This window comes from Zalophus californianus, chromosome 1 (genome assembly GCF_009762305.2).
Source record: "Zalophus californianus isolate mZalCal1 chromosome 1, mZalCal1.pri.v2, whole genome shotgun sequence".
Classification (NCBI taxonomy): Eukaryota; Metazoa; Chordata; class Mammalia; order Carnivora; family Otariidae; genus Zalophus; species Zalophus californianus.
The window spans coordinates 9,977,064-10,004,672 of record NC_045595.1 but is presented as its reverse complement, the minus strand read 5'-3'; the positions used below and the strand labels follow the sequence as shown (position 1 = coordinate 10,004,672).

The window sequence follows — 27,609 nt, the reverse complement described above, 5'->3', positions numbered from 1 at the left end:
TCCCTTATGACTTCATTTAACCATAAATATCTCCATAAAGGCCCAATCTCCAAATCCAGTCACATCGGGAGTTGTGGCTTCAAAATATGAATGTTGGGAGGATACATTCAGTCCATAGGATCACAGAGCTATTCGGTGCTGGAGCTGAGATTCCAACCCTGAATCCACAACCCAAGCTCTTCGCCACTGCTCCTTACAGCCAACAGAGGAGGGAAAAGCCTGCAAAGGGGAAGGGAGATTGGATAAGGGAGGGCAGGTGGCAGCCATGGGAGGCCTGGGCTATCCCCAGGAAGCCTGGGCTTGGGGGATACCTGAATTTCAGCCCCCTTAGGGTGCTGAAATTAGGGTGAATTAGGGTACTGAGAGCGCCCTAAGGTTTAGCAGCTTGAGTGACTGCTTTAAAACCTAAATTGGACCTGGTCACTTTCACGGTCAGAACCCTCCACTGGCTTCTCAGAAAAAAAAAATCTGTGCTCCTCCCCGCAGCCTATAAGCCACTGTCACCTCCCTGCCCTCATCTCTTACCACTGTCACCCTCTCTCACCTCACTCCAGCCTCCTCAATGTTTCTCAGACACACCAAGCAAGTTCTAGCCACAGGGCCTTTGCACATGCCTTTCCTCCCTCCAAGAAAAATCTGCCCTCTGACATTTGCATGGCTTGCTCTCTCTCTTCACTCAGGTTTCTGCTTGGGGTATAGACTGTCTCCCAATATCCCTTTTCTTATCTTTTTTTTTGTAAATAAATTATTTTTTATTGTGATAAAGTACACACACCCTAAAGTTTACCGTTATAACCATTTCAAAGTACACAACTCGGTGGCATTAAGTATATTCACAATGTTGTGCAACCATCCACCACTCTCTAGTTCCAGAACTTTTCCATCACTCTCAATGGAAATCCTATGACCATTAGGTGGTCACTCCCTGTTCTCCCCTCAATTTTCCTTATCTTTTGTATTGATAAAGCACCTCCATTTTTAAGCTGGGCACATGGCCACCCAGGAAAAAGACTTCATTTCCTAGCCTTCCTTGAAGCTACGCCATGTGACTTTGTTTTGGCCAATGATAGGTGAACAGCAGTGACCTGTGCTCCTTCTGGGCAATGCCCTTGAAGGGGAGGAGTGGAGCCACCCCTGACCTTTCTCCTCCCACCGGCTGGAAAGTGGCCATGCTGGGGAGGCATCTTGGTCCACCCTGGAGGTGGCAGAACAGAGACAGAAAGAGCCTACATCCTCACCACAATATAGCCAACCACCCCAGTCTTGGACCATTTACACTCAGACTATTAAGTAAGTACTAAATAAAGTTATCCCTTGGGGCACCTGGCTGGCTCAGTCTGAAAAGCATGCAACTCTTGATCTCGGGGTCATGAGTTCGAGCCCCACGTTGGGTGTAGAGATGACTTAAATAAGTCAATAACCTTAAAAAAATGTATCTCTTCTTTGAGGCACTGTAATGTTGGATTTCTGTTCCAGTGGCCAAAATGATATTGTAACTATCAATTTGATAATAGAATTTAAAATACCTGGCATTATTTTAGTGGGTGGGCAGCTGGTGAGAATTCACACATGAGAGGCTGGGAAGCTGGTGGCCCTTGTCATGCAGGGACAAAACAGTTAGGTAGCCCTCTGCTATAGACCAAATGTGGGTCTTCCTCCAAATTCAGATGGTGAAACTGAGTCCCCAACAGGATGGTTAATGGAGGTGGGGCCTCTGGGGGTGATGAAATCATGAGGATGGAGTCTTCACAAATGGGATCACTGCTCTTATAAGAGAGACCCCCAGAAAGCTCGCTTGCCCCTTCCACCATGTGAGAACACATTTAGAAGACAGCCGACCATGAACCAGGAAGCCGGTCCTCACCAAGAACCAAATCTGCCAGCTCCTTGATCTTGGACTTCCAGATTCCAGAACCAAGAAATAGATATCTTTTGTTTATAAGCGACCCAGTCTATTGTAATCTGTTATAACAGCCCAAATGGACTAAGCCACCTGGCACCTGTGAGATTCATGAAGACAGCCTATAGCTCTAGGTGGCTTAGTCCATCTGGGCTGTTACAACAGATACAATAGACTGGGTCTATTACAGAACACAAGCCTTGCAGCTACAGCTGCCATGTGAGTCAGAAATGACCTGTGTCCTTTAAGCCATAATACTTCCCTCCTATCAGCATCCTTTCAGTTCCCGAGTTCAGATGGCAAGAGTCTGGATGTCAAACTCAGATAGTGGGGGAGACTGCATAGTGAACATTTGGACAGTGAGGGGGACCTGTATTTGGGGACCTTGTCACTACAGCAGCCTAACACTTATTTGCCTTAACTAATACCCACAAAGGAAAAATGCTTCCTTCATCAACCGCTATGGGGATTCAGTAAGGGAATCCACATAAAGCCATGAGCATGTGCCGGGCACATAGAAGCGGCTCAATAAATGTTTGCTGTTTCCCCACCACCGCCACTTGGGGTTTGGGGAAGGAGATACCCCTTCCCAGACTGCTGGGGAAGCTCCTTTGCTATGTCTTTTGTTGTCAGGCAAGAACCTAGACCCCAGACTGGTTTCCTCTGCAACCACAGCTCCTGTCTGGCAGACCCTCTCCCACAGCTTGCTCCCCATCTGCTTCTGGTAACTCTGTTCCCTCCCCACGCCCCTTCCTGCCTAGTTAGTTCCCTTCAACCTGCCCATCTTGCTTCCTGAAATGCTCCTCCCCTAACCCCCAAAGCACACCACCACCAGCCGGCTGCAAGGGGCCAGGACCGGTTTCTTGCAAAACTTTTTATGATCCTCCCCTGACTACTAAGTGGTTAAAAATATCCACTCCGCCCAGGCAATTTTGCTAAGCTGGTGTCAGGGGGAGAAAGGGAGACAAGGGAGAGCTCACAAATGAAGCAAATTGCTGAAAATCGGATTTTTACTGTCTTATCTAGGAGCCACATGAGAGGAGAGGAGATTGCAATTTCTGCCGGAACTTTCTCACATCCCTATGTCTGGGGCAAGCAAGTGGCAGAGAGCAGGGAGGAGCAGGGCGAGAGGAGCCTGGGAGGGAGAACAGAAGGAAGGACAGGGGCTGAAGAGGGAGGGAGTGGGAAGGGGGGGGTGAACAGGAGGAAAGGATGAGTGTGAGAAATTAAGGGCAGCCCTGAGAAAGGCTGGGGGTCCCCAGGGGTTTGGATGCCAGACCCCAGCCAGGGGCTCCTGCAGGGGCTGTACCTCTTTGGAGCCCCTTCACCCACCCACAGAGTCTGATTTTAATTGCCCAGCAAGGATGAGTGTCCTTATAAGGAGGAGAAAGGGAGATAGACTCAGAGATAAATCCACATCCAGATGCAGGCAGACACTGGAGTGATATGGTCAAAAGCCAAGGAATGCCTGGAGCCCCCAGAAGCTGGAGGAGGCAAAGGAAGGTGGCTTTGGAGGGACACCTTGTTTTTGGCCCAGCGATAGTGACTTTAGACTTCTTGCCTCCAGAACTGTGAAAGAACATTGATATTGTTTTAAGCCACTCGATTTGTGGTAATGGGTCTGTTATAGCAGCCCTAGGACATACATCCGTACCTACAACACTGGGCAATTGGAAGGAATGGACGACTGAATATGCACCAAGGGCTTAGGAAAGTGCTTGGCATAGAGTGGGGAGACACTGCTGATTTGTTGAATGGATGAGGAAATGTTCAGTGAGCACCTATCATGTGCCAGGTGTTGCTAGATACTGGGGATGAAATGGTCAGCAAAGCCCAACCTGGTCTTTGGGCTCCTGACAAATAAAACCTAGTTAGGGGACAGATGTGGATCAAATCAGCACTCTAATGAAGTGCAATTACATACTGAGATATGGGCTCCAGAGAAAAGAACCAATTCTTAAAGAGCCTAAACCAGCCGAAACTTGACATGAGTGGCACCCGGGGGGAGGTGTCCTAGAGGGACATGCTGAAATCCAAAGGATAAGTAGGTGTTAACAAGAGGAATTTGGAGGAGAGGGAGAAATTTTGCAGATGATGAGAACAGCATGTGCAAGGGACCTGAGGCAGGAAGAGGGTTTGGAGCATGTGCGAAACAGTGGGAAGACCAGGGTGGCTGGAAGAGAGGACAGGGAGGGGTAAAGGAGAGCAGTAGGAAGTTGATGCAATGGGCAGGGGTCAAATCACTCAAAATCTTGTGGGACATGTTACAATTTTTGGTCTTCATTTTAAGAGCAATAGAACTATTGTAGTCATCCAAGTGGAGTTGATGATGTTTTGGACTAGGAGGGTTGATGGAGATGGAGAGATGTAGGCAGATTCAAGGGATGGCTGTGAAGGTAGATTCTACAGGACCCATTTGGGGAAGTAGAGTTCATGAGACTTGGTGGTGGATTGGATGTGAAGGTGTGGAAGAAGAGAATTCATCTAGACTTGAGCATGGCAGGTCTGAGATGCCTTTGAGACATTGAAATGAAATGTCGACAAGGCAGTTGGATGAGGCTCTGCTCTTCAGGAATATAAATATGACAGTCATCATTTGTGGTGTATTTGTCAAGACAGGCTGGGTTATGCTGCAGTAACAAATAAGACCAACATTTCTGGGGCTTCAAACACCAAAGTTTCATTTCTTGCTCATACTACATGGCCATAATGGGTCAGAAGGGGGTGGGGGATGCGGGATGGGGTGCCTGGCTGGCTCAGTCAATGGAGGATGTGACTCTTGATCTTGGGGTCATGAGTTCGAGCCCACATTGAGCTTGGAGCTTACTAGGCTTACTAAAATGAATGAATGAAAATAAAATGCAATCACAAAAAAAAAAAAATAGAAGTGGTAGGGCGGGTATGACTTACTCCATCTGCACTCCAGGATCCAGGCTGATGAAGCGGCCACCATCTTGAATGTTGCCAATTGCCATGCCAGAGGGAAAGATTACTCTGGAGGGACCTCTGTTGGCAATGACGTGATCCAGCCCAGAAGTGGCATGTTTTAAGTTCGCTCAAAATTCACTGGCCAGAACTCATCATGTGCCCCATTTAACCACAAGGATGCTAGGAAATGTAATTCCCTGGATGGGGGAGAACTAGAAAAATTTGGAGAGCAGGATCATGACTTAACCACATGAGCACGAAAAGGTGGTCTGGAGAGAGATGGAGAGCCCCCCAAACCCAACATTTAATGACCCTATAAAAGTAGGCCTGGGGGAACACTAAGATTTTTCTGTGCATTAGTCTGGTGGCCACTACAGGCAGAGGACAAGCAATCCCAGACACAGGCCAGGAACAGAGAGATGAGAGCAGGGCCAGACTGGAGATCTTTCCTCCAGTAGTCTGATATTCTCCCAAAATCCCATTGCATCGGTTAGGCTCAGGCTAGGAAGACAGAAGTCAGTCTAGATATTTCAATAGGGACAGATTTAACGCAGGGAATCAGAGCCAGCAAACCCACTGAGAGGACTGGGGGAGTCATGCCAACATCCAGGAAGGCAACATATACAGGAACCGTAGGGAATCACTGCTGATGCTTGGTGACCTCAAGGGTCTACTCTCAACATCGAAATAGACTCTTTGTAGGACGATGCCCAGAAGGTGCCCAGCAAGTCTCACAGCTGCCATTTACCTGCCATTGACAGGACAAATGATGGCCCTATTTTCTTCCACCTGACAAATCCTGCATGAATGCCTCTCAGTATTAGACTCCACCCAATAGCTCCATTGACAAGGGAGTCTTAGGCATGTAGTTCTCAGACTTCTAACCCCTGAGGTAGAGAATCAAAGGATGTGCAGAGTTGCTAGCAGGCAATTGAGTACACCCAAAAAGGTGGACCATGGAGATGGTGGCCTGAAGGGTTTGGGACCTGGTGATGTGCTGGCGAGGAGGAGTTGGAGTGATCATGGGCCATGGCGTGGGCCCCCCCTCCACACGGGCAAGACAGCCCCCTTGTTCCATGAGGCTATTCCTTCCCAGGATCTTTCGATTGCGTTCCTCCCTATAAAGCAACAAAAATTAGATGACAATGTGGAGCCTGGGTGATAAAGGGGGTACTTAAAAGTAAAGACTGAAGGGGCACCTGGCTGGCTCAGTCCATGGAGCATGAGACTCTTGATCTCAGGGCTGTGAGTTTGAGCCCCGTGTTGGGTGTTGAAATTACTTAAAAATAAAATCTTAAAAAAAAAAAAGTAAAAAATGGAGTAGTATTCAGTGAGCAAAAGAAATGAGCTATCAAGCTACAAGAAGACATGAAGGAAGCTTAAATGCATATTGCTGAGTGAAAGAAGCCAATCTGAAAAAGTTACACACTGTATGATTCCAACTATATGACATTATGGAAAAAGCAAAACTATAGAGACAGTCAAAAGAACCACTGTTGCGGGTTGGGCGTGGGCGAGGGCAGTGGGAGGACGAGGTGGACCACAGGGGATTTTTAGGGTGGCGAAACTATTCTGTATGATACTGAAATGGTGGATCCATGAAATCTTGCAGTTGTCAAAACCCATAGAACATGCAACACTAAGTGAACCCTAAGGTAGACGGTGGACTGAATTGATATTGGTTCATCCAACTGTAACAAATTTGCCACACTAATGTAAGACATTAATGACAGGAGAAATTGGATAGGTATATGGAAACTGTCTGCACTGACTGTACAATTTTCCTATAAACCTAAAACTGCTTTAAAATATATAATCTAGGGGCGCCAGTGTGGCTCAGTAGGTTAAGCATCCAACTCTTGATTTTGGCTCAGGCCATGATCTCAGGGTCATGAGATTGAGCCCCTCGTTGGGCTCTGCACATTCTCTCTCTCTCCTTCTCCCTCGTCCCCTCTGCCCCCTCTCAAAAAACATATATATATGTATATATATTCTATTGATTAAAAAAACCAAAACAGGAGTGCCTGGGTGGCTCAGTCGTTAAGTGTCTGCCTTCAGCTCAGGTCATGATCCCAGGGTCCTGGGATCGAGCCCTGTATCGGGCTCCCTGCTCAGTGGGGAGCCTGCTTCTCCCTCTCCTTCTACTGCTCCCCCTGCTTGTGCTCTCTTGCTCTCTGTCAAATAAATAAAATCTTTAAAAAAAATAAATAAAAAATAAAAAAACCAAAACAGTGGATTCTTGGGGCTGGATCATGCTCCAGTCTATGGGTAGTCTCTGACGGACAGAGACAATTGATTGCTGGAGATGCCGTGAGTGCACTAGGCATTGAGCTTCCAGGGATGAGCATCCATAGGGATGGCTGGCAGCCGTGAACCTCACACTTCTGGCAGACCAGGGAACTAGCCTGGCACTGGTCTGTTCCTCTGTCAACCTTGAGAGTCTATTTCCAGGATCTGGGACTCTCTCACCAAGAACCATCTTGGTCTCTCCTGGATTAGTAAGCCAATCGGGCCTCAGTTTCACCATCCGTAAGTGGGGCTATAATATGTAATAGTTACAACAGTCTCGGTTATGCTATGTAACAAACAAGCCCAGATTGCTGAGCTAGAAGAGGCCGTGTTTCCGGGTTCCAGACGTGCAGTCTGGGAAATGGGGCTCCTGAAAGACATGCAGTTATGATACGGCATGGCCCAGGTTTGCAGCAGGTCAGCATGGCAGGGACAGTTATTTCTGAGTGTCGGCCACAGAAGCAGCCAACACACAAATGCTGACATTTTTGCAAACACGGCTGCCGGCCGCCTGCCCGGAGCCAAACACTTTTCTGTCCTTCTCTCCTCCCTGCCCCACATTCCTTTGGAGCTGGAGGTTAATAAACTCATCACTGATGAGCAGGGAACACATCTGCAGAGGTTTTAATTACAGTAGAAAATTGGCCCAATTGGTATTTAATATAGAGTAAGTATCGAGTTAACCGATCAGGGCAGGAGGAGCTGAGGTTTGCACGGAGGTGTCCTGAGCCCTGACTGGCTGGTTTTCCCTGAGAGCCTCCAAGGGCAGGGGCTGCTGTAGTGTTGGCTCTCCGGAGGCTGCAGCGGGACCTCAGGGATCCCGGGAGAGAAAAGGAAGCAGCCTGAGGTGAGGGGGTAAGAAGACATTTCTGAAAGCTCAGCTCAGGGCTCCGCTCTCTGGCCTCAGGGCTTTTCTCCTTTGCAATCTGTGACCTCCCTCTCCTCCGGGCAGCCTTGGAGGGAAGGCTGGGGCTCCTGTGGACAGGGTGTAGGAGGAGCTGGGGAATGGGGTGGAGCGGAATTGGTCCCTAGGGTTGGGGGCGGGGGGGGGGGGGGGGACAGGGCAGAGCTGCAGGGCTAAACTTCTTTTTCTTTTATTTTTTAAGATTTTATTTATTTATTTGACAGAGAGAGAGCACAAGCAGGGGAAGAGGCAGAAGGGGAAGCAGGTTCCTGCTTAGCAAGAAGCCTGATGCGGGGATCATGACCTGAGCTGAAGGCAGACGCTTAAGCGACTGAGCTACACATGCACCCGCACCCCAGAGTTAAACTTTCTAAGTGAGGCAGGGAGAGGAGAAAGGGCCCCGCATCTCCCACCCTGCCTCCCAGTTTTGCTGCAGGGGAGCTAATGGAGGGAACCTTTTTGGAGAGACTGCTCAAGAGAGAAAAAAAACCAAAAAGCCCCAAACGATAGGAGGCAATGGGCTAGCAGAAGCCAAGCTCACCCAGAATCCACCACAGTTGTCACTACAATTTTCCATACATTCCAGGCCCCCCAGGATGACTGTGTCCTGTCCAGAGAGACAGTTTTAAATATAAAAGCATAGACTCTGGAGTCAGACTGCCCAGATTCTGACTCTGTCACCTACTAGCTGGGTGACTGAGGGCAAGCGACTTAACCTGTCCATGTCTCAGTTTTCTCATCTGTAAAATAGGGTGTAATTTGTAATGGTTAGGCTAAGCGAGGCTGCAGAAACTAAAGAAACCCAGCATCTCAGTGAATGAAAATCACAAGGTTTATTTCTCACTCATGCTTCATGTTTGTTTTGGGTCATTGTGGGGAGGCTCTGCTTATCATGGTCACTGGTGGAGCAGTCACACTCTGGAACATTCTAGAACATTGCTTGCGGTCATGCCAGAAGGAAATAAGAGCTTTGGAAGCTCGTGCACAGGCAATTAAATGCTCTGGGTGGGAATGACATGCGTCAGTTCCAGTCACAACTCATGGGTTAGAACCAGTCATGTGACCTCCTCCACAAGGTGGGCAGGAAGCACAATTCTTGGCCAGCAGCACTGACGGGCTTCCAACTTACAGGCTGTCGTAAAAATTAAGTAGGGTAATGTGAAATGCTTAGGACAGTGCCTGGCATACAGTGAGCACTCTTTCCATGTTCCTGATTTTGTGTCTTACCAGGAAAAGTGACCTCACCCAGGTCTCTGATGCTGATTGAACAGGACCGAGATGGACCAGTGGCTAGAAGCCTGGAAGATGTGCTTCAGGAGTGTGCCAGGGACATCCAACCACTGAGGCACAGGTCAGGGCACACCCGTGCCTGACCCTGAACTCAGACAAGACACAGAGCTCCATCATGCATTCCAGGGAGGGAGATGCGAGCTGGAGCCTGCCCAGACCCTCCAAAGGGCACCCCCCACCCCCACAGAAACCTACCTTATGCCCGTGCCATGCATGCCACCCCGAGTGTGGGCGAGTGCTCATGTCAGCTTCAGCATGCAGCCCGGACCTCCAGAAGGTAGGAGGTCCTACCGCCTGCCACCACCCCTCACCGTTCTTCACCTATTTGCTGGTTGATAACCTTTCCTCTTGGCCGGAAGGAGCACTCTCTCAGAGGAGTTCTTGACAGAGGAGGTGACAAGTAACACCGGTGAGCAAACAGACCCCCAGAGGCAAAGTCCCTTGCTCGGGGTCTCCCAGCAAAAAGTGGTGGAGGCAGGATTCAAACCCAGGCTGCTCTGTCTTCAGAGCTTTAAAATACGCCACCACGCTTCCTCTTGGAGCCTGGGTCTGCACCCCTTTCCTTCACTAGCTCCCCACAAGTCCCACCAGCCTCCCTCAACCTTCCCTCCTGGACCCCGCCCCTAAGAGCCAGGCAGCTCTGCAGAACCCCTGGTTTCCCCACCATCCAACCACAGCTAACTTCAAGGTGGGAACCGGGGCCTCCCAGACACCCAGGGACCCCCAGAACAATGGACATCGCGCAAGGGCGGGAAAAGGGCTGGCAACTCTAGGTAAAGCCGGGAGCGCTCCGCAGACCCGAATCCCCCCAGCAGAGCCCAGCCAGGCCTGCGCCAGGCGACCTCTTCCAGCAGCTTTGGCTTCAGCAAGGAGAGGGGAGCAGCAAAACAGCGCCCTTCGCCAGCTCCCCAAACATCCTCCAGCCCCCCGCCTTGGGAAGGTGGGGGGCCACGGCTGCCCAGGAGCGGCCCTTTCCCGGGTTCCGCAGCCACAGCGGCGGATTCCCAGACTGGGGGGAGCAGTGGGCGGGGTCCTGGAGTACTGGCGGGCAGAGGGGTAGAAGTGCCATCCATCCCCCCCCCCCGGAGGTCCCCCGCGTGCACATCGCGCTGTCCATCCTCCGCGATGATAGGCAGGGATGTCCCCCAAAGCGCTCCAGCTTCCCAGCCCTCATTCCTGGCGAGCTAAGCCCTGCCTGGGGCCTCCCTTCCCAGCGAGGGCAGGAAAGGGGAGTTAAGGAGGATTTAGAGACCGGCCCGCCTGCGGAGAGATTAGATGAGATCAATATACAGAGGGCCGGGTGAGATCCCGCTGAGGGGCTCCTTAAGACCCGTGACCCTGAGAGGTAATTAACAGGCTTGCTGGGGTTGGCCAGACCCCTCACCTCCACCTCCACCCTATTTGGCAGCCCCTACAAAGCCCGGGGCTGGGGTCCTGGCTCCCTCTTACTCCTCCACACCAGCCCTGCCCGTTCAGAACCAGGGTCCTCCTCCAGCTACCTCCCTGGGGAGCCTGGAGGGATCATTGTCATAGTCTCTGCCACTCTTGGAGTGCTTGCTATATGCCGGAAGCTGTCTAAAGCTTTATAGAGCTCCCTGATTTTTCACCACAATTCTAGAAGGCAGGTTGCTAACAAGAGCTCTCCTCTACAGATGGAGAAATGGAGGCAGAGGGAGATGAGGGGGCTTGTCTAAGGTCACACCACAAGTAACCATAAATCTGGGATTCAAACCCAGGCATTTGGGGTTCAGAGCTTGGGCCCCTAACCTTCTGGACTACAGTCCTATGCCTTCCCCCTGACTCCCCCCCCCCCCCGCCACAAACTGGCTTTAACTCTTAGAAAGGGCAAGACCAATACCCCTAGTCGTTTTTCCAACACATTTAACCACCTGGAAGTCAACGGAGCAACCAGATGTGAGGGAAAACTCTATGAACCTAAGTACATGACACAAAGTCCATGCATCAGTGAAAGCATGTGACCCAGAAGGTGTATACGCTCCAGAAAGAGGGGGGATCCCATTAATCTTGTCTCGAGAAGCCTAACATCTGGCATGAGGTGGGTGGTCAATATATTTTTGTGGAATTGAATTGGACTAATGGTCATGACCTTTACTTACAGCCCCTTCACTCCTAGGTTAGACACAGTAACAACATTGGCCAGGTTAAACGGGCGCAGGGAGCTACTCAGGGTGGACAAAGCTACAGTGCTGGAGACAAGGAATGGGAAGAAATCTTGCCTACACCACTTACTAGCCATGCCTTCATTCTTCCTTCTGTAAAATGGGTTATTGTGAGCATTAGGGAAAATTATTGTCAAGTTTCTAACATGGTGCCTGGTACCTAGCAAGTACAGATAAACATTAACTTGAATTTTTTAGGGGGCTAACAGAAAAACTATAAAAACAGACATAAGACCTCAAAAAAAAAAAAAAAAAAGGCATGGCAGCCTAGGAGCAACCTTGCCTTGGGACTGTTGAAATGAGAGCAGAACTTGTTTTGGCCACAAAAAGGAGGGCTGAGATCCTGTTATCTATAGAAAGCCTGAATGGAGGTTTGAAGAACTACCTGTAACACTGATGTATGTAATAAGAGCTGATATTTATCAATCCTGGGCATTTGCGCCTCCCAGCAAGCTGATGAGGGGGGGACTATGATTATTGCATTTGTCGATGGGGAAACAGAAGCTCGGTGAGGTTAAGAAACTTGACCAAGATCACATAGCATGTAGCGGTCAGGCTGGGACTCAGGCCTGGCTCTGTGTGACGGCAAAGTCCTGCCGTGGGGATGAAGTGGGGACTATGATTATTGCATTTGTCGATGGGGAAACAGAAGCTCAGTGAGGTTAAGAAACTTGACCAAGATCACATAGCATGTAGCGGTCAGGCTGGGACTCAGGCCTGGCTCTGTGTGACGGCAAAGTCCTGCCCCAAGAAAGACTAGAAGAATAAACACCTAAAGATCAGCAGTGATATCCTCAAGGCTGGAAATGTGGGAGAACACTATTGTCTTTTGGTATACTCTGTGTGTTTCCTGCCTGTGCTAGTAACAATAATAATAAAGCTAAATATTTTTAAATTCTTTCTAAATATGACCCTTTAGGTAAGAGGAAAAGCTCAAAGGGGAAAACCCTTTGTGGTTAGGGTCCCCACAGGAAGCACTCTGTTAAGTAGGTGACTTGAGGTCTGGGAATGAGAGAAGCTATAGCAGAGGAGACCCTGGGGCCCTGTGAGGCTGGGGAGCTATTACCACCCCTAGGAGCTGTGGTCCTGCTCACGTGAGTGACCACCCTGCAGGACAGGCTCAGAGCCGCCCCCACGTCCCTCCTGCCCTCCATCTTCTACCAGAGCTTCCTGTTGGCTAAAGCTGAGGAAGCCAGAGGACCAGGGAGCCCCGTCCGCCCCAGCACCCCAAGCAGGGTGGAGGACAGTAAAACGTCAATCTTTTGAGGGGGGAGAGGCAAAGGGAGAGAAAGAGAACCTCCACACTGTGGGTGGAGCCCAACATGGGGGTCAATCCCACAACCCCGAGATCATGACCTAAGCCAAAATCAAGAGTCGGACATTTAACTGACTGAGCCACCCAGACACGCCAATGAAGCGTCAATTTTTTTTTAAAGATCTTATTTATTTATTTGAGAGAGAGAGAGAGCACAAGCAGGGGGAGCGGCAGGAAGAGGGAGAGGGAGAAGCAGGCTCCCCACTGAGCAGGGAGCCTGATGCGGGGCTCGATCCTGGGACCCCGGGATCATGACCTGAGCCGAAGGCAGATGCTTAACGAACTGAGCCACCCAGGTGTCCTGAAGCATCAATCTTGAAGGCCACATGGGAACTATCTTATCCTACCCTCCTTAACTTAGAATTCAGAACCAGCCTGCTCTTCCACTGGTGAAAACACCTTTTGGAGAAATATTTATTCTCCTGCACAAGATGGTACAGACAAGGACTTTGACAAGAACAAAAAGCTGGTAACAATCTTAGATAATAGCCATGGGGAATGATGAATTATTAAGTGAATTATGGCCCCTACTGTGGGAAATGAGACCAAAAAAAAAAAAAGGTGGTGCAAAAAAAAGCACCCAAATCTATTGTGATGGGAGTGCATTGAATTGTGCCCTTCCCCCAAAAAAGCATGCCCAAGTCCTAACCCCCAGTACATGTGAATGGGGCCTTTTTTGGAAATAGAGTCTTTGCACGTGCAGTGAGGTAAGGATCTCAAGATGAGATCATTCTGGATTTTAGAGTGGGCCCCAAATTCAGGGACTGGGGTCCTTACATGAGAAAGGAAAGGGGGTTGGAGAGACACAGGGGAGAAGGTCAAGGAACACCAGGAACCCCCAGAAGCTAGAAAAGGCCAGGAAGGATCCTCCCCTAGAGGCTTCCCAGGGAGTGTGGCCCTACTGACACCTTGATTTCAGACTTCTGGTCTCCAGAACTGGGAGAGGACACATTCCTATTGTTTTAAGCCCCCCAGTTTGTGGCGGCCGCCACAAGAACCAACTACCGTGATACAAGCAAGTTTCAGAACAATGTGGGCAGTGTGATACAGTCTATGTTAAAACTGTTAGAAAGCGCCCATAGCATTGTGGGCAATGCCCTGCCGACTGCCCTGGGGCCACCTGGGGTCACCTGAAGCTTTAGTGGACAGTTTCCATACAGGCTTACAGCATGCCACCCCAAGCAGCCACATTCCCACCTGGGGTGCTTCTCTTAGGGGTGGGCAAGGCTGTTACTGGCCTCAGGAGCGGCCCTCAATCAGAGAGGGATGGGAGCTGGTGGATAGGCCCCAACTCCCTCAACCAGGGAGGGGGGGCAACTCAGATGTACAACCGACACCCAGAGGTTCCCAGTAGGAATGAGCCCCAGGTGCCCACAGGGGTCACCTGCTCACTAATGCCCCACCCTCTTGGTTTCCTACTTTCCCTGTTGTATTAATTATCTAATCCTGCTTAACAAATTACCCAAATTCAGTGGCTTAAGAGGATGATCATTTATTATCTCTCCTGTGTCTGCGAATCAGGAATTCTGACAGGACACAAGGGGAACAGCATGTCTCTGCTCCTCAATGTCTGAGACCTCAGCTGCAAGCCTCAAAGACTGGGGCTGGAGTCATCTGAAGGGTATCACTCCTTGCATGACTGGTGGCTGATGTGGGCTGTGGCCGGAGGACCTAACTGGGGCTGTTGTTTGTTAACACCCACATGTGGCCCCTCGTGTGATCTGGGCTTCCTTACAACATGGCTGGGTTCCAAGGGCAAGCATCGAGAGAAAGGGTGGGGAGGGGAGGAGGAGGATGGGGGGAGGAAGACAGGGGAAGGAGGAGGAGGAGGGGGCAAGGAGGGGGAGGATGGGGGAGGAGGAGGATGGGGAGGAGGAGGAGGATGGGGAGGAGGAGGATGGGGAGGAGGAGGAGGATGGGGAGGAGGAGGATGGGGAGGAGGAAGAGGATGGGGAGGAGGAGGATGGGGGAGGAGGAGGATGGGGAGGAGGAGGATGGGGAGGAGGAGGATGGGGGAGGAGGAGGATGGGGAGGAGGAAGAGGATGGGGAGGAGGAGGATGGGGAGGAGGAGGATGGGGAGGAGGAGGAGGATGGGGAGGAGGAGGATGGGGAGGAGGAAGAGGATGGGGAGGAGGAGGATGGGGAGGAGGAGGAGGATGGGGAGGAGGAGGATGGGGGAGGAGGAGGAGGATGGGGAGGAGGAGGATGGGGAGGAGGAGGATGGGGAGGAGGAGGATGGGGAGGAGGAGGATGGGGGAGGAGGAGGATGGGGAGGAGGAGGAGGAGGGAGGAGGAGGATGGGGAGGAGGAAGAGGATGGGGAGGAGGAGGATGGGGAGGAGGAGGATGGGGAGGAGGAAGAGGATGGGGAGGAGGAGGATGGGGAGGAGGAGGATGCGGGAGGAGGAGGAGGATGGGGGAGGAGGAGGAGGATGGGGAGGAGGAGGATGGGGGAGGAGGAGGAGGATGGGGAGGAGGAGGATGGGGGAGGAGGAGGAGGATGGGGAGGAGGAGGATGGGGAGGAGGAGGATGGGGGAGGAGGAGAAAAGCAAAGCAAAGAGGGGAGAACGAAGTGAAAGGCGTCTTACCTTCTGTGACCCAGCCTCTGAAGCCTGTCAGAATCACTTCCTTTATACTCCATTGGTCGGAGCAGTCACAAACCCCACCCAGATCCAAGGGGAGGCGCACAGACCCCGCCTCTTGTGGGAGGAGCCTCAGAATATTGTAGAAAGAGCCTGTACAAGGTGATAAATATGAGAGGTGGCCATCTTTGGAAATCACAACCTGCCTTTCCTTTTTGACTTCCCCAATCCCCTACAGCTGTTTCCTGGGATCACCTCCCGGACGAACAACCTGACCCCGAATCTTTGCTTGTCTCAGAGTTGTCTGTCTTTGAGGGTACTCAGATTAAGACATCGCACAAAGACTGCATTTAGTATAAGTGTTTATAGTAAGTAGTATATAGTATAAGTGTTGTAAATGTTCAGATAAAGATCTATAAGGATATACCCCAAACAGACAACAGTGGGTCCTCTAATGAGGGAACGGGGATGGGGGACAGGAGGGTTCATCTGTAATACCTGCCTTTTTTTCCCCAAGGAGGGATTTCCTGCACCCCCTGTGGAACGTAACAGACGGAGGGGCGGGATCAGGAAGCACTCACAACTTACTGCTGACCAGAACACCAGCCCTGAAGCAGCTATGACTCTCTTAACACGCACAGGGAGCCGGAAGATAGGAGGTGGAGGACACCCTCTTTGCACCCTCAGCAGGGAACCACCAGCCCATTTTACAGCTGAGCCGAGAGCTTGGAGTGGCTCAAGGGTCCAGGATTTCTGGGAACCTGGAGAACGCCCTCTTTATAAGAGTACTCTAGCCTATCTATGAAATGGGTATGATAATGGCCATCCCACAAAGCTGCTTGTGAGGGTTACATACATTATTACACATGAAAGTGACTGACATGGGACCTGGCACATAAACACAGCCACAGATGTATTGAGGAACAACCGTACCCCAGAAGTTGTTTTCAGTGCTTTTCATATGTGAGTCCACATGAGTCTCGACAATAAGCTATGAAACAGGGCCTATTATTTTTTGTTAAGATTTTATTTATTTATTTGACAGAGCGAGACAACGAGAGAGGGAACACAAGCAGGGGGCGAGGGAGAGGGAGAAGCAGGCTTCCTGCGGAGCAGGGAGCCCGATGTGGGGCTCGATCCCAGGACCCTGGGACCATGACCTGAGCCGAAGGCAGACGCTTAACGACTGAGCCACCCAGGTGCCCAAGCAGGAGCTATTATTGTCTTGATTTTGTAAAAGAGAAACCAGAAAGGTTAAGGAATGAGTCAAGGCCACACAGTAAGGCTGCCAGACCCTCTACCTGCCTTCTGACTCCAAATGCAGTGCTCCCTCTACCCATCACCTCACACTTCCTGTGGGAAAAAATGAGTGAGCAGACAGGAAAAGAAGCTAGAGAAAGACTGTTTTCTTGGGCTTTTAAAGGACTGGGAGGGCTGGTATAACCCAGGGAGCAGATACCCCTCCCCTTTCCATCCTTAACCACTGTCTGGGTTCCACCCAGACCCTCCTCTCCAAACCAGGGGTTTGGGACAAAGCTGGTAGAGGCAAGCATCTCTTTCAAGATCAGAGGCAGGGGGTTCCCCTCCCCGGACTCCCATTTCACTTTAAAGGGGGGAAAAGCTCCCCATGCAATGAGGCAGAGCCGTGGGTTCCTGGGGGCCTTGCAGCCCTGTTGCCATAGCAACCAGACTCACTAGCAGTTTCTGGTACAGGAGGTGGCTGGGCCCACAGCTTGGGCTGGAGGGGATGAAGGGGTAGGAAGGAGACCTCAAGGGCATCCCCTTGCCCTCAGACTGGACCACCCACGCCCCAGTGCCAGAGGAGGCTAGGAGCCCTCATCACCCCAGAGACACAGGGACGGGCACTCCTACCCTTGAACTTCCATCCTGAATCTGGGGCAGCTGTTTAAATTTTCCAACTTTTGTCCACCCTGGAAGTAGTACTATTGTGAAGCCTCAGAGGAGGAACACATCAGGGTTCACACAGCTTATGGTCCATACACAGCTCTAGGGACATTTTCATTTGTGTTTCCTTTTTTTCCCCCCTTTGACTGAGGTATTACTTGGATAAGGTGAAGGGCACAGATCTTAAGTTTCAGCTCAATGAGCTTTATGCATGCATATACCTGTGTCTCCACCACCCACACCGAGAGAGAATATGTCCATCCCTCTGCACTCATGCCCATCCTTGAAGTCCATATCCCCCAATCTGACTTTGTCATCATAGATGAGTTTTGCCTGTCCTTGAATTTCATATAAATGTAACCATACTGCACGGCCTCTTTTGCCTGGTGTCTTTGACATAACACTGAACCTGTGGGAATCATCCTTATCATCACAAGTATTATTACTGTCCTTTTTCTTTGTTGTGTAATATTCCATTGTAAGAATGTGTTACAATTTGCTTATTTATTCTACTGTTGATGGGTATTTAAGTTGTTTACAGATTGGTTCTGGTGATAAAGTTGCCATGAACATTCTTGTATGTGAACACAGTGTACATTTCTATTGGGTAAATACCCAGGAGTGCCCCTGCTGGGTCACTGGGCAGGTGTGTGTGCATTTTTAGGAGACACCATCAAACAGTTTTCCTAAACAGAGTGGCTGTAGCATTTTACATTCCCACCAGTGGCATATGAAAGTGCCAGGGTGCCTGGCTGGCTCAGTCGGAAGAGCATACAACTCTTGATCTCAGGGTCCTGAGTTCGAGCCCCACATTGGGTGTAGAGATTACTAAACAAAAATAAAAATAAGTTTAAAAAAAAAAGTTCCGGGACACCTGGCTGGCTTAGGCAGTAGAGCATGACTCTTAACCTCAGGTTCATGCGTTCAAGGCCCACGTGGTCATGGAGCCTACTTAAAAAAAAAAAAGGCTCCAGTTGTCCACATCCTTGTCGACACTTGGTGCCATCAGCTTTTTTCATTTTAGCCATCCCAGTTGGTTGTGTTGTGGTATTTCATTGTGGTTTTATATGCATTTCTCTGATGACTGATGGCATTGATTTGTAGGAGCCCTTTATATATTATGAATATGCATCATTTGTCAGATATACTATTACAAATAACTTCCTTCTGGGAGAATATTTCCTACTCCAAATGATCTCCCCGAGTTTTGGACTGGGAGAGGCACAAGAGCAAATAACCACAGATTATTCTTTCCTGGTTCCTTCTTCATGAAGAAGGTAGGTGCCCTGGTTTATTGAATGCCAAGGACTTTCCATCAGTTATATCCTTAAATAGTTACAACATTCTTATTTAATTCACTTATTCAACCTTTATTTGAAAATCTAATAGATGCCAGATATTGTGGGACACACTGAGAACAAGAGTCAAGGTCTAAAAAGAAACTGTGTTCTAGTGGGGGGTGGTGAGGCAGACTGTAAACACGCCGACAAGTAATTAAGGCCATATCAGAGTGGGGAAAGTGTCAGAGAGGTGGTGGATAAAGCGTGACTGAGGGGGGTTGGGAAAGTCCCAGCGACGAAGTACCATGGAGCTGGACATGAAGAAGAAGGTAGAGCTAGCCATGTGAGATCTAGGAGGACAGGTGTTCTAGGAAGGGGAACCCTAGTGCAAATGCTCCGTGAAGCTGACCTGCAGGAAGGTATGGGGAGAGGGATCCCGAAGAGGTTGAGTGAAGGATTTGAATCGAATCTAAGAGCCATGGGGATGGATTGCAGTGTTCTGAACAGAATGACACGATGAACTTCTTGTCTTTTCAAAGACCCCTCTGGGCCCCTGCAGACTGATAGGTGTGAAGGCAGAAGCAGGAGTCCGGGCAGGAGCGACAATAATCCAGGTGAGCTGTGATGGGGGCAGGACTAGGGTGGGGACCGTAGAAGTGGGAAGAAGTGGGTGATGTCTGGGGGACACTTTCTTTTCTCTGTTTCCTTCTTTTTTCTTTTCTTTGAATGAAGTATTACTCGGATAAGGTGAACCGCACAGATGTTAAGTTCCAGCTCATTGAGCTTTATGCATGTATATACCTGTGTATCCACCACCCAAACCAAGAGAGAGTATGTCCGTCCCTCCAGAAAATGCCCTCATGCCCATTTCTGGAAGTTCATATCCCCCAGTATGACTTTGTCATTATAGATGCGTTTTGCCTGTCCTTGAATTTCATATAAATGCAACCATACTGCACGGGCCTCTTCTGTCTGGTGTCATTCACATAACACTGAACCTGGGGGAGAACCATGCTTCAGGTTCTAGCTGAAGATGGTTATTATCATCCTCAACTTACAGGGAACTGAATCTCAGAGAGGTCGTCACGTGCCCGAGGTCACACATCTAAGATGGGGAAAGGGCAAGAAAATTCAAGTCTGATTTTTCAATTATATGAAAGATGCCAGGTTGTGGGTGGCATGGCCTTAGAAAACCTAGAGATATGTGGATTCCAGAAGGTGGGGAGCAACTGGGGGGGGAACCTGCAGACCCCAAAAATACCTGTCTTTATCGTGGTCCCTACTTGCTCTGGGCTGCAGGGCAGGCAAGTGACAAGCTGCAAATTGAACGGAGACCCAATGTGGCATAAGGTGTCCCAAACTAGCCTGGGCCCTGAATACCCAGCAGGACCCATTCAGATATGACGGATCCATGGACCCTCGGAGAGCCAGGAAGCCCTTGTTGGTTGTTGAGTGTGGGGGTGGGGGGTGAGGGGTGGGGGGGGTGCTTGGGAGCTGCGGCTGCCAGTCCCATTAGCACCACCGTCATTATCCCAGATTTATGTGTGTATAATTCTTCTCCCCCCACCTCAATCGCTCCAGCATCTCCCCTGGCTGCAAACCCGACTCCCCCGGAAACAGCCGTGGAGCCGCCTGCCACCGGGCCATTAGCACGCAGGGAAGGGGGTGTAGGGGGAGCAAGCAGTCAGCAGGGAAGGGAGAAGGGGGGCGGGAGAGAACGAGGGAGGAGGAGGGAGGCGGGAACTGGAAAGGATGGGAGTTAGGCGGCAAGATGGGAGAGCTGAGAGGAAGGAAACTGGGCGGGGAGGGGAGAGGGAGCCCAGGCGGCTGTTTGGGGGGAAACTCGCGGCCCATCGGGCTTGGCCGCAGGGAGCGGGCCCAGGGGCAGCCGAGGCCGACGAGGGACTCCGCTGGGCGCCCTCGGTCCAGGAGTTACTCCGAAGCCTCGTTCCCGGACCCCCTTCTCGGAACGGGCCCGCTGCGTCCCTCCGCGTAGGAGCCCACCTTCGGGGGCTGCCCCAGCGCGGCCCCGGGATCTGGGGTGTAGGGCGGGGGGAGGGGCGCCGGCTGCTGGACTCGCGGCCGGGAGCAGACTACCCCCACCCCCACCACGGCCCCCTCCTCCCCGAGTCCCGCCCCGCCCTCCAGCCCCTCTGGGGGGAGACGAGAGGCTCCTCTATTCCGAGGGAAATCAATGTCGCGTTAATGTAAGATTTCCAGGCGGTCGGGGGGGGGGGGCTTCATAAAAGATGCATTGTTTCCACTGCCTGCTCGCTGCTCCCTCCCCAGCATCCTGCAAGATGGCGGCGGCCCCAGCGGAGGGCGCGGAGCGGAGCCTGCCGGGCCGGGGAGGGGGCTGGAGGGGGGAGAATGCGGCCCCTCTCTCCTGCTGGGGAAGGTGGGAAGAGAGGCCGGGATGAAGGAAAGAAGGGGGGGAGAGAGGGAGAGACTGAGAGGGAGAGAGAGAGAAGGGGGCGCTGGGAGAATGGTGGGGAGGCGGGAGCCAGTCAGAGGGAGGAGGGCGGGCTGGGGGGGGGAGGGGATGGCTGGGAGCCGGGAGGAGGGAAGAGAAAGGCAGCCCAAGGAGGTGGCACCGCGGGAGGCTGGAGAGCTGGCCAGGGAGCTGGGAGGGGGACGGAGGTAGGGGGGAGGCAGGGGAGAAGCGAGGGGGAGGGGGGGCAGGAAGGATGGCAGGCTGGGGTGGGGTGAGCGGGGGAAGGAAACAGCGGGGGCAGGGAGAGAAAAAGGCAGTGAGGGGAGCCTGGACTGAAGGGAATCGACCTGCCCCCACCCCAAGCTGTCCCTAGGCTACACCCTCCCCTCCTGCCGGGGTCCCTGGACGGCTCTCTCCTGGTTCCTGTGCACCCTCCCCGTGGAGATGAGCCAAGGAGCCCCATCCCCCCACAGGGAGGTGGCTGCACCCCCTTGGCCTGGCTCCCCACCCTCTTTCCTGCCCTGGTACCCGAAGTGCCAAACTGAGAGGGAACACACCTCCCCCATTCGTCTTCTCCTGGGCAGAGGGGCAGCCTCCTCCCTCTGCTTTGCCTCTCAGGCTTCTGACAACCTCCCCAGTGGCGGGGCTGCCCCGCCCAGGGGTTGGCCTGGGGCAAGACCCCCACCATGTCCCAACTCAAGGCCTCCAGTGTGGACCCCAAAGAGCACCCCCTTTCCTTATCAGGGACGGATGTTTGGGTACATCTGCATCGATCCTATTTTCTGGAGAGGCCTCTTAACGTGCCAGAGGGGGCAAATGGAGGCAGAAGAGAGCCTAGAACACAGTGACCTCCTTACTCCCCAAGGGTCCCACCCTTGGCCCCAGACCACCCTGAGTTCCTCCTCTTCCTTGCCTGCTCCCCCATCCTCCATGGGCAACCATGATGAGAGTTTCAAGGCCCCCCCCCATTCCAACCTTCCTGCTTCACCATAGGGGAGCTCCCAAACGCCTGAAAATATCTTTAAATTAGGAAAAAGAGCTAAGCCGCCAGGGTCCTTTGGTCTATTAAAGGAAGAGCAGAGGCCACCGGCGCCCCCACCCCCTTTACTCCGGTTTTGCATTTGAAGCGCTGACAGCGGATCCAGCTGGAACAATGACGGGGCCTGCCCAGCCAGCCCCAGCTGCTTCCTTTTCAGTGGCCCCGTGCCCCCTGCCAGGTGTGCCAAAATTAGGATGGCTCCCTTCTCGGGTCCTTTTCATCCCCCCAGGGCTGCTGGGGCCTCTGAGGCGCTAATGAAGCCCCTGTTGCTGCCTTCCCTTTTCTTCGCAGAGCTGGCCTGGGGGAGGCCGGGGCAGGGCTGTGCCTGGAAATCTGTCCTCGAAGAACTGGCCCCAGGAACACAGTCATGTGCTGTGCTCAGTCAGAGTCTTCAAGCAGCACCCTCCCTTTCCCCCTCCCTGCTCCTGCGATCCCTTCAAGTCCCGGTGACAGCCACCTCCTCCAGGCAGCCCTCAAGCCTGCTGGCATTTGCTCCCCACTCTTTCTCTTGTGGTGGGCAATGGAGTCAGGGCGGCCTGGGCCTCACCTCTTTCTGGCTGTGTGGCCCCCCCGGGCGGCTCAGTTAACTGTTCACAGAGCCTCGATTTCCCCATCTATCAAATGAGGATAATTACAAAAGCCTATGTCATGAGTCTCTTATGATGCTGAAAGAGGGTAATATGTGTAAAGTGGGTATGACAGCCCTTAGTCCTGTTGCTCCAGCCACACTGGCCCCTCACTGAGCCCCCAAACACACCGGTGTCCCACCTGTGACTTCCCACTAGCTCTTCTTTCTGGATGTCCCTACAGTTCCTCTTTCCTTTAGTCCCGTCTCTGCTCATATGTCCACTCCTCAGAAGGAACTTCCCTGGCCACTTAGCCCTCCTCACCTGTATTATCACCTCCTGACATTATATTACTTACCCGAGCTCAGGCTCTGGAACTGGGGTTCAAATCCTGGCTTCAGTTACTGGCTGTGTGATGTTGGGCATGTTGCTTCACTTCTCTGAGCCTCAGTTCTGTCATTGGGTTGAGTAAGTGACGTAGTCAATGGGAAGCCCTCAGAACAGTGCCTGGCCTACACTGGGTGTTATTCCCAAAACTAATATTACTTGTCTTATTTCTGGGTACCCCCTCTCCCTCCTCCCTTCCTGAGGGCTAAGACTGCAGGGGCGGTATTCAGTTTATCCACTGTTGTATCTTCAGTGCCCAAATGCCCTGGCACCCAGTAGATGTCCAATAAATATTTGATAAAAGAGTAACTCTGTGAGGTTCTACTGGTCCTGTCTGAGCCTCAGGTTTCTCATCTGTAAAATGGGATGCTAATCGCATGTGCCTCACAGATGTTTAGGATTCCATGAGCTAAATACTGCGGTTTCTAATTTTCAGACATAATTCAAACAGCCTGTAGCATAATGCCTCGCCTGTCGAGGACCCTCGATATACTTGGTCTAGACCTAGAGGCAGGGAGAATTGTGGGAGACACATTTTATTGCCTCCAACACTTACTCTTGCTTTCTTCTTTTGCAAACAGCGCTCGCTCGTTGAGGGGCTGTGTGCCCTGCTCTGTGCATGCCTCCCAGCCTGCCTCGCTTCTAGAATTCTAGGGGTAGCCAAGTGGCACACTTCTGGCAGACTGACAGTCTGTCAGCAGGGGGTTCAGGGAAAGGTGGGCGTGTGATTATCTGAACTTCAATTGCTGCAGCTGTGAAATGGGGACAAAACAGCAACTCACTGTGGTCAGGGTCTCATAAGTGACCCAGAGGGATAGCGAGGGGACCCCAGGAACTGGGGGGTCCTGGCCCCGCTGCCACCTAGCTGCTGGCCTCCCACAGCACCGGGCGCCAACTCCAGATTATTTGAGGAGGGAAAAGTAACCTTTTTGTTTAAACCACTGCGGCTAGGTGTTTTGATACTTGCAGCCCAGTGCACCCCCGAATGATGATATTGAATTTCTCTGGATCTCTAAAAATGCTCCAGGCAGTGTAGCTGTTGGTTGATTTTTTTTTTTTAAGTTAGAATATAGAATGAGGCTTGGGCACTGCCGCATAAAGGAGTGGGTGAATTTACCTAGGTGCAGCCCAGAAAGAGACTGTCAATAAGGAAGAGAGACTATTATAGGGTGCATTGTGTCCCCCCAAAAGATAAAGATATATTGAGGTTTAGACCCCTAATACCTCAGAATGTGACCTTATTTGGAAATAGGGTTGTTGCAGATATATTTAGTTAAGATGGGGCCATACTGGAGTAGGAGGGACCTTAATCCAGTATGACTGGATTATAAATTTATTCTAAAGCACAAGACACAGACACAGGCACGTGCGGGGAGAATGCCACATAAAGACGGAGGCAGAGGGGCGCCTGGGTGGCTCAGTCAGTTATGTGTCTGCCTTCGGCTCAGGTCACGATTCCAGGGTCCTGTCCTGAGATTGATCCCTGCATCAGGCTCCCTGCTCAGCGGGGACCCTGCTTCTCCCTCTCTGCTGCTCCCCCTGCTTGTGCTCTCTCTGTCAAATAAAGAAATAAAATCTTTAAAAAATAAAAAAAATAAAGATGGAGGCAGAGACTGGAGAGATGTGTCTACAAGCCAAGGAGCACCAAGGATGGCTAGCCGCCCCCAGAAGCTAGAAGAGGAAAGGAAGGATCCTCCTCTAGAGACTTCAGAGCGACTGTGGTCCCTCTGATGGATTCCAGACCTCTGGCCCCCAGAACTGTGAGATGAGACCTGTTGTTTTAAGCCCCCAGTTTGTGGCCCTTTGTGCTGGCAGCCACAGGACATTTACACAGGAGGGATGGCAGGCAGCAAGACATAATGCGCAAGGCTCCCTGGAGCTTCCAGTTATCAGACCTGGAACCAAGCATTTGCCCACTCCTTTGCGTGCTTTAGCACCCTCTGCAGGCCCAGGGCACAGACACAGACAAGGAGTGTCCTCCATCAGTGGGCACAGCAGCACCCCAAGTATCTGGAAGCCTTTCCAGCTGTCCAGAATCTCCCCCCAAAATTAATGCCTCTCAGGTGCTCAGCACGCTTTGAGGTGGCTGCTGTCATTACTGTGGATTTCAGGTTATCCATGCCTTTGGCTCCCCAGCTAGGCTGGGACCTCCCTGAGGACAGGGAATGGCCCTTTCATGGCCAAGACAGAACTACCTTCTGGACAAAGCCTAGGGGTGCAAACTGGCTTAGGTTTCCTCTGGTTGAAAGCAAGAGAATTAACACATGGGACATATGAGCTGAATCTCAATGAAGACCCCAGTGCTAGTGTTGAAACTGCCTGGGTCCAGATCCCAGGCCTGCCTGGGACTGGCTGAGTCACCCTTAAGCAAGTGGCTTTCTTGCTCTGTGCCTCAGTTTCCCTGACTGTAAAACAGGACAATGACAATCCTACCTCGTAGGGCCATTTCGAGGATTAAGTCTTTTTTTTTTTTTTTTAAGATTTTATTAACTTATTTGAGGGAGAGAGAGAGGGATCATGAGCAGGGGAAGGGGCAGAGAAAGAAGCAGACTCCCCACTGAGCAGGGAGCCTGATGTGGGGCTTGATCCCAGGACCCTGGGATCATGAACTGAGCCAAAGGCAGATGCTTAACTGACTGAACCACCCAGGTGCCCCGAGGATTAAGTTTTTAATCCATTTCCAGTTCATTTTTATGAGTGGTGTAAAAGAGAAGGGTCTAGTTTCATTCTTTTGCATGTGAATATCTAATTTTCCCAGCACCACTTATTGAAGAGACTGTCTTTTCTGTATTGAATATTCTTGGCTCGCTTGTCAAATATCAGTTGACCAGATATGCATGGGTTTGTTTCTAGTCTCCTAATTCTCTTTCATTGGCATGTGTGTCTTTTTTTTTTTAATGCCAATGCCATGCTGTTTGATTACTATAGTTTTGTAATATGGTTTGGAATCAGGAAGTGTGATGCCTCCGGTTCTGTCCTTCTTTCTCAGGAGTGCTCTGGCTCATTTCAAGGATTAAATGAAATGATGCCTGTCAGATATTTAGAAGTCAGGGGCATAGAGTAAGTGCTTAAAGAGTGTAGGCCCCCTGTCCGGGCAGGCAGGGCTGGTGGAATATATACATGGAAGAAGAAGGGATGCCATGGAGCTGCCTCCCAGGGCCTGAAGGTCAGTGCTGATGGTCTAACGACCTGCCTCTTATGTGAATCCCTTCCTTCTGCAGGTGCCTGAAGAGCAAGGGGCTGACCTAAGGGTTAGGAGAGAGACCCAGTCCAGCCTAACTTGATATCTGAATCCCCTCCATCATTATTGAGCACCTACTGCATGCCACCATCTGATATATGATTGATTTGAAAGCCCTCCCTGACTGTGGAGAACCAGCTGGATGGAGATTGGTGGGGAGGGGTGTCCCTTGCTTTAATGAAAGTGAGAGATGAGGATAACTTGACATGGACTGGTAGCCATGCAGGTGGGGAAGGGTATATGGATTCGGGATTGGTTGGGAGTTGAGGTTGACAGGGATTGTTAATGGACTGGATGTGAGGGCTGAGAGAGAGATGAGAATCTAAAGCAATTGAGTAGATGGTTTGCCAATCCCCGCCCTCCCCACATCCCTGTGGCACTCAGCATGTCCAGTTATTTATCACCCTATAACAAGTTACCCAAAAAACCTAGTGGCTTAAAACGATACACACGTATTCCTTCACAGTTTCTGCGGGTCAGGAATCCAGGTATGTATGGCTTTAGCGGGGTGTCTCCGGCTCAGGGTCTCTCACAGAGCTGCAACCAAGATGGCGGCTGGGGCCGTGGTCTCATCCGAAGGCTCAACTGGGGAAAGTTTGCTGCCAGGCTCATTAGTTGCTGGCTGGATTCAGTCCCTCACTGGCTGTTGGTCAGAGGCCTCCTTCAGTTCCTCGCCATGTGGGCCTCTCCGCAGGGCACCTCACAGCATGGCACTAGCTTCCCTGGAAACAAGTGAAAAAGAGAGTGAGAGAGAGCACCCAAGATGGAAGCCATGGTCTTTTTGGAACTTAATCTTGGAAGTGACATCCCATCACCTTTGCCACATTCTGTTGTTTAGAAGAAAGTCTCGGAGTCCCATCCACACCCGAGGAGAAGGGATCACACAGAGTGGGGATCATTGGAGGCTATTTCGAGGCTGCTGCCTCACCATGCACATCAATCCAAAGGCTTCATACCACCAGCACCTGTAACTCACTTTGCCTGGTGGCTCTCTGGCTGTAGAGGCAGCTCAGGCTTGCCTGGGGCAGCCAGATCTGGGGGACCCATTGCCCCTGCTGGCATACCTCACCCAGTGAAGGCTGGATGTTGGTGGATCAACAACCCAGCTCCCTCACCACTCACACGAGATAATTCTGGGGTGGGTGTCCCACAGGTGTCCATAGGGATTAAACCCAAGATATCCCAGTGTGACCTGCTCATGAACACAGTCTTTACTGGGTGGCCCCCCTTCCTTACCTCGCCTCCCCTCTCCCCTACCAGGGCTTCCTGCCATTGCCTCCCAGGTAAACCACTTGTACTCAGATCAGGGTGTCTCTTCTGGAGATCCCAACTGTGTTCCTTTCCCGGGCCTGCTGTAATAAGTTACCA

The 27,609-nt window shown here is 51.3% G+C and overlaps 1 long non-coding RNA gene across 1 annotated transcript in view; it reads left to right on the top strand.

Annotated features, from left to right (window-relative positions):
- LOC113915801 overlaps positions 1-19,768 on the top strand; it is a 29,459-nt gene extending 9,691 nt beyond the window's left edge. The window contains exons 4-5 of the long non-coding RNA XR_003517811.2: positions 9,252-9,720; positions 15,907-19,768. This is a non-coding gene — a long non-coding RNA (uncharacterized LOC113915801). The remainder of the gene's footprint in view (positions 1-9,251; positions 9,721-15,906) is intronic.
- Positions 19,769-27,609: the final 7,841 nt, after the last annotated feature.